Here is a 7,793-nt window from a genome sequence, read left to right as displayed (position 1 = left end):
TGGCCAAGGTGGATTTTGTGTTAATGCCATTGCATGTTAAATATGAAGCTTGTTAATGGTATATGTGATGGGGGATTGATGGCTCTTGGACTTTCTTTTTAGTATTTTTGAGTAAGACATTAAGTTCTTTGCTTAATCATGACCAAAATTATGGTGTTGTGATGTATTCGGTCATGGTATATCCATAAGTATGATTCATGCATGTTGCATGGTAGGTAAGATTTGAGCTTTGGATATGTGTTTATATTTGGATATAAACAACTTGAGATTCGGCCCTTGCACCTACATGAATATGTGTTTGCACATGATGAATTGGTATGACATATATACTATTTCAAGGTGTATATTTGCTTGTGATGATGTTTCGGTTATGTAGTAAATGAGAGATGTGTATTGAGCTACAATATGTAATCGTTAGTTAGTAAAATGTATGCTGTTTTTTTTGTGTGGTATTAAGTGTAAAATTGGCCTCAACATAGACATGCATATTCGCCAAATGAAGTAGATTGGTGTGCATGTATTCGGTTAGAGGCAACCGTATTGAAGCCTTATCTTGGCTTAGATAATTGACTAAATGGGTAATAAGTGAGGATGGTTGCGAATATACAAACATACATATGCATGTGTAATTGAATTATGAATGTTTAGCAAGATGGTTAAACTAGTTAATTTATTGATTAAGCTCAAGGAGTTAAAGAAGGAGAATCAAGCAAGGGAAGACGAAGGTCATCGAGTAGCCGACTTGGACTGTTTTACCCAACACAAGGTAAGTCACTAAGCATATATTTTGTATTGAATTGAATAGACATAATGTCTATGTAATTATGCTTGAAAGGAATGATGAATTTATATACATGTGTGTATGTGGTGATGGAAGTATTGAATGGAAGGAAAAGAGGTGAGATGTATTGAGTTGTTGATTTCGGCACTAAGTGTGCGGGTATAAACATTTGTGATCATGAGAATGGCACTAAGTGTGCGGGTTTAAAACTTGTACAGCACTAAGTGTGCGAGTTTGATCATGTAGCACTAAGTGTGCGAGTTGATTATATAGCACTAAGTGTGCGGACTCACTATATGCTTTTGAATCACTATTGACACTGAGTGTGCGGCACTATTGAGTTGATCACGGACAGCGGATCGGGTAAGTACCTTGAGTTCATGGCTAATAGGCGCTATGTTTATATTTGGGGTCGAGCTTGGTAAGTTTGAACCTATGTGACAATGTAAATTGAAGTCACGTACATAAGAATTATCGCGAATGAGTGAAAGGTCATGTAGATGTATGATTGAATCGAAGGTCTAAGGAACTATGGTATAGTTCGGTTTGAATGGAGTAATTAGCCTCGTTCCATTTTGTTTCCTCTTGCGATAATGTTATTAATGGTTGTTAGTGCATTGCTTATGACTTCTTGAGTTATATACTCATTCGGTGTTTGCTTGTCACCTATTTTAGGTTTCTTGGACTCGACTTTTTGTGTATTCGGGACCGTCATCAAGTCATCACACCGCTAACAACTTTTGGTATTTTCTTTGTAGTTGGTCTTGGAGTACATTTCGGCATGTATAGGCTATTATGTTTTGTTTGAACTTGGTATGTAAAATTTTGAATAGCCATGCGAAAATGGCTTATAAATGTTTTGAGCATAATGTTATAATCATTTGGTATGTATATGCTCATTAAGAAGCACGGAAATGTTTGGCAATGACCAGCCATTAGAATGGGTCATCATGATTATATTTTGGACTATATATGTAAAAGGGGTGGTTGAATCATAGAAACTATGTGTTAGAGAAAGTCTACCCTAGAAATAGATGCTGGCAGCAACAGTGACGTGGATGTGAAAAATCACTAAAAATAGTAGAAATGGAATTAAATAGTTAATAAATTATGTAAATGAACCTTGATGAATCCATTTTCATATGGAAGAAACGAAACGGTCATATGAGTTGTATGTTAAAAGATATTTGGGTTTTCGTGAAATAGGGCCAGAACGGTTTCTGGATTTCCTGTTCCGACTTTGAAAATTCATTATAAATTAACCAGAGATAATTAGGAGTCATACCATATATGTATAAATTCCTCTTTGAGTCTAGTTTCTATAGAAACAAACGGCATCAGTATTGAAGCCCTGAATAGGGAGTTATTCGAGTTGTAATGCACGAAGGTCAGTGTAGTCGACCCCTGTAACATGGGAGAATTTAACTAATAAACTGTACTAATTAGCTAGACCAAAAATTCTAGAAAAAAATATGTATATGGACATATGAGTATAGTTTCAGGGAAAAATTACGAAACTGATTTTTGAGTTGTAAAACTCAAGTTATGATTTTTGAAGCGACTAGTACACAGATTGGCAGCTTGTCTGGGAAGTTCTCAATAAGTGGTTTGAAGTCTGTTAACACCTCGTGTTCGACTCCGGCGACGGTCTCGGGTTCGGGGTGTTACAAGTTTTGGTTTAGAGATACCATATTTCGATTTGGTCAGCATAGGATGAGTGTTCACAGTAGTCCGGATGGGAGGAGAAGGAGGCACACAGGGTTCATCAGATGCTTCAGGAGAATTCCTTGTAGAGTGACCCGATTGAGATGCTTCCAAGGAGTGAGAGGAGGAAGACATACCACCAATAGACGGATTCCCTGTAGAGTGTCCCAGTTGAGAAGGAGCCATAGAAGAAGAGCTGGTCGGGCAGACTGAGAGACTAGAGGAAGAAATCACAGGAGCTGGTGTTGCAACAATAGGAACGTGAGACTACTGATGAGTTTGTCCTATGAGGTCAACTGGGGTTCTGGAAGAACGGCTTTGCTGAAATGGAAACTTGGTCTCATCAAAGATAACATGCCGAGACAGAAAAACACGATAAGTATCATCGAGGCATTTGTAACCTTTGTGATTCAATCCAAAACCAAGAAAAGTACAACATCTTGATCTAAACTGAAGCTTGTGTTGATTATATGGCCGCAAGAATGGAAAACAAGCACATCCAAAAACTCGCAAACAAGAGTAGTCAGTTCGAACTTTATACAACATCTCATACGGACTAACACCATGGAGAACATATATAGGGAGCCTGTTGACCACTTGGATAGCATGAGAGAATGCATCAGACCAGAATTCAACAGACATAGACGCCTGAGCGAGGAGGGTTAACCCCATGTCAACAACTTGTCGGTGTCTTCTTTCAGCCACACCGTTTTGTTCCGAGGTATGAGGACATGTTATTCGATGTTGAACACCAAGTTTGAACAGTTCAGAGGACAATGAGCGATATTCGCCCCCCAATCTGTCTGTAGCATTTTTATAGAAAATCCGAATTGAACTCGAACCATTTGTTGAAAATTAAGAAAACAGCTCAGCACTTCGGATTTGGCCTTGATAAAATATAGCCAAGTATATCTGCTATTCATATCTACAAAGGATACATAGTAAGAGAATCCATTTGACTTAACATGGGCTGGTCCCCAAACATCCGATACAACAAGTTCAAATGGCAGAGAATATACTATTTTTGAGGCACTAAAAGAGAGTTTATGAGACTTGCCTAACCGACAAGCTGAACAAACAGTAGGCAAGCAATTATGCTTGAAAGAAACATTACAACTTTGCAAGACTCGAGCAAGAATGTTGTTGCACGGATGACCGAGCCTATTATGCCATAGCAAGGGGTCTGACGAGAGCTGAGCATGGTACACAGAGGGTGGGTCGACCTGCGAACCAGCAGTACGCTTGAAGGAACCAGCTGGAGACACATCAAATCGATAGAGGCCTTTATGCATATGTCCCACGAGAAGAATCGTCCCTATTTGTATATCCTTCACAAAACACATATAGGGATGAAACTCAAAATAAACTGAATTGTCCTTAGCAAATTGACCAACAGACAATAGATTCTTGAAAACTGTAGGTACATGGAGTATATTCTTAAGATGTAGAAGTCGTAAGCCAGACATCATAGAAGAAGTGCCAATATGGGCAATAGAAACAGACGCACCATTTCCCATAGAAACTCGATCCATACCTGTGTAAGGAGAGGCAGTTGAGAGATTGTTCATATCAGGAGTGATGTAATTCGTGGCTCCAGAATCAGGATACCAAGCCTGGACTGAGGAACCTGAAGAAGGAAGTGGAGAAGACTGGGAACTAAAAGAAGAAGAAGACTGTGGATGGGAGCTGCAACAATGAGACGAAGGCTGTTGTTCATAATGATGATAGTTGACAGTTTTTGAGTCAGTAGAGTCTACGCCAGAGAAGTTTTCATCAAACCGGTGATAGTAAAATTGGACCACATGGCCAAGTCTACCACATAGTTGACACTGGGGTCTGGAACGTGACCACCCTAGACCATTGCCACGATATTAACCATGAGACCAGCCTCGACCACGGCCTTTGGAGCCTTGTCTAAAATCTTGAGAATAACCAATAGAATCATCAGTTTGTTTTGAGGGAGTAGGATTCTTGGAATAGGAAGTCATATTAGCCTGCATAGGAACCTCAGTTAACAACTCCAACTGTCGGGCTTTACAGTCAAGGAGCATTTCAGTTAACAAATCTAGAGACATGGGAGTGGCTGAAGCAATCACACGAATAGACTCAAACTCCATCGACAAACCAGCCAAGATAATGCTGATCTATTCTTGTTCAGTAACTGTACTCCCAGCAGCAACAAGATTATCATTCAGTCGTTTTACCTTCAACAGATATTCTTTAACTGTGAGGTTTGCTTTCTTGAGAGAATACAAGTCATGGCCCATTCTTGAAACTTTGATATTAGACTTAAGGCCAAAACGTTTTTCAATAGTCGACCAAATATCAAAACTAGTTTTGGCTGTTGTAAGATGAACCAGAATATCATCGGAAACTGTGGAAAGCAGCCAGGAAGCTAAGAATTTGTCTTGTTTCTTATAAGCAAGAAACAGCGGATTATCAACTAAGTGGCCATCGGTTCCAGTAATAAGAGGAGAGGGAATTGGGATAGTACCTTGTACAAAACCTTCAAGATCGTAGCCTTCAAGAATGAGTAAGAGTTGATGTTTCCAGAGAAGAAAATTAGCTTCAGTAAGCTTGATGGTGTCATGCTTGGAGAAAGAGTGAATCGTGTGCGATGGAGTACTACCAGAACCTTGAGAAGGAATAGCCGGCCCGGAATGAACAGAATGACAAGAGGTATCAACCCCAGGTACAGGATTAGTAGCCATGAAAGAAGAGAAAAATTTACACCAAAAACCACTTGGCTCTTGATACCATGTTGAAGTATTGAAAGAACTTAACAAAGAGATTTCTTTCACATTAATGAGTTTAAGGATTACAGACGTATTTAATACATGCAGCAGCCTATAATGATTTCTTAACAACTAATTGTCAAGGCTAACAAACTTATAACAGACTTTAACCAAAACACAGTTTATGAAGTACTTATAACAAGAAGCAAAACAATAACAATAAGAGAAAAAACAGAAAGGTATATACGTTTTACATTAATAATTTTGAAATAATATATATATATATACAGATAGATAGATAAATACACCTATATATATTTATGTAGTATATACTAACAGCTTTCGTTTTCATGCTAACATAGCAATTTGCATGAACTGTGGAATCGACAAATAAACAACGTGGAAGGAACATGATGGCTTCTTGACCTTACTTTGATTGATTGTGGTTTCAAAGATAAATATATTTTTAAAAATTTTAGATCATTCCTAATATTCTCCTCAACTTTTACCATAGATGATTTTGACTTCTGTTTGACTCCTTCCAAACTTCCTGCCTTAGCTAATGAAGCATAAGCCTTTCGTGGGTGTACCACCGGCACGAAACGATTTCCTAAATAATTCTTTCTTGGAAATAGGGTAAGCATCGATTTTCTATTTTTCAGTGTGAACACATCTTTATCGACGAGTAATTTATTAGAAATAACAACTTTATATTATCTGAATTTCTATGTCTATACCTCATATACATCATGCTAGAATGTCCTCTATAATAATTTGTTACGTCACAACACAAAATTAGATAATCTCTTCTATCAATAACTCAATAATGTTTTTTTTTTTTGTTTTTTTTATGTGTATAGATTTTTAGAGCTTTGCATATATAACACAACGATGAGTTTTATTATCAGAAGCTTACTTCCATCGTTAATATTTTATTTATGATAAACAAATTCATCAATTCTTTTAGTTAAAGACAGAACTCAAAGTTGCATCAATCCAATTAAGCGTCGCTTAATATCTTTCATTAAAAACATAATTCAAATGAAGCAAAGCTTTTGTAAGTAGCATTAATGATGCTTTAAAGACAAAGAAGCATAATGTTTATTAAAAAAAAATTAAAGACAATTGAGCGTTATATGCAAACCATATTTAAGAAAGAAAACCTTATACATAACCCTTATTCCAATTATCAAATACTAATTAAAAAAAATAGTATCGGTATAAGTCCTCTTGTATCAGTATAACTCATAGGGTTTCATTTGGTATCGGTAAAATCTATCAAAGTATTGATAGAAGTGTAGGGGATGCTAAACTTTGGCTACTGACTTGAATTGTTTCGGTAGAAGTCCTAAAGGTATCGGTAGCACTTTGGTTGTATCGGTAGATAGGACCAAGGTATCGATAAAAGTCCCAAGCCAAAACTACCTTGCTTACTGGACTGCATTCTACTGATAGAAGTCTGGATTGTATCGGTAGAACCCAGAGTTCTACTGGTAGAATTCTATAGCTTTTTCAAGGTCTTTTCATCATGAGTTCTACCGATACTTGTCCATCTAAGTATCGGTAGAAGTCTTTCAGACTTCAAAAACTCGTTAAAAATGAAGTTAATTCAAGACTTTTTTAAAATTTTATTTTGTCTAACACTTTGAAAATAATTTTAAGGACTTATAAACAATTTTTGCAAATTTAAGTTGGGGATTTTTAATATACTTTGTGTTATATCAAAATACTTGAAAAACCAAAGCTAACAATCTCCCCGACCCCTTTTTGATACAACAAAAACATTTTAAAAAAATTTGTTAACTCAGTATTTTCAAAATAAAGCTCCCTTTTTGAAAAAAAAATTTAGATGCCATTTCATTTAAATTTTCAACTTAAAAATTTGGCTTTAAAAAAGATTTAGATGAAAATTATATTATGTAAATTTTGTAATTTTCTCCATTTTTTGTAATATCAAAAAGAATACATGCTTGAAAAACTAAGGAGTAAGTGCACAATACTTGAACATTTGGAGACATAAGAATAAGAAATAGAAACAAAAGAAAAATGAAGCATGTAAATAAGTAGATAGAATAAAAAGAAAAGAAAAGAAAAAGACATGAAAAAGGTACAAAATAAATAGATAACATATGTAAAATCATATAATACATGTTTAAACAAATATCTACAAGAAAATCAAGTAAAAACATGCTTGAAGACAATCAAAAGGTGGAAAATATGTTTACTAACATACTCAAATTTTGATCTATGATTTAAAATACTATCTAACTTAATTATATCACATATTAACAATATTTCAAGCATGCGAGAATAAAGAGAAATAAAGAATTTACAAGTTTAAAAGTATAATCAAGTAATGTACACAAAGCATGCATAAAACAACACAAGTGTCCAAGAATGTAAAAAAGGATTATACAAGAAGCTTATGAAGGCATGTTCATTAGTCCTAACTCTCCCCTAATTGTCCAAAATCTCTCTTTATCTAAAGGCTTTGTAAAAATATCGGCTAGTAGATGCAAAGTATCTACAAAGTCTAGAACTATGTCACCTCTTTGTACATGATCTCTAATGAA

Source organism: Gossypium arboreum, chromosome 13 (assembly GCF_025698485.1).
Source record: "Gossypium arboreum isolate Shixiya-1 chromosome 13, ASM2569848v2, whole genome shotgun sequence".
NCBI classification, from domain to species: domain Eukaryota; kingdom Viridiplantae; phylum Streptophyta; class Magnoliopsida; order Malvales; family Malvaceae; genus Gossypium; species Gossypium arboreum.
The sequence above is the reverse complement of the archived record's forward strand: the minus strand, read 5'-3'. Positions refer to the sequence as shown.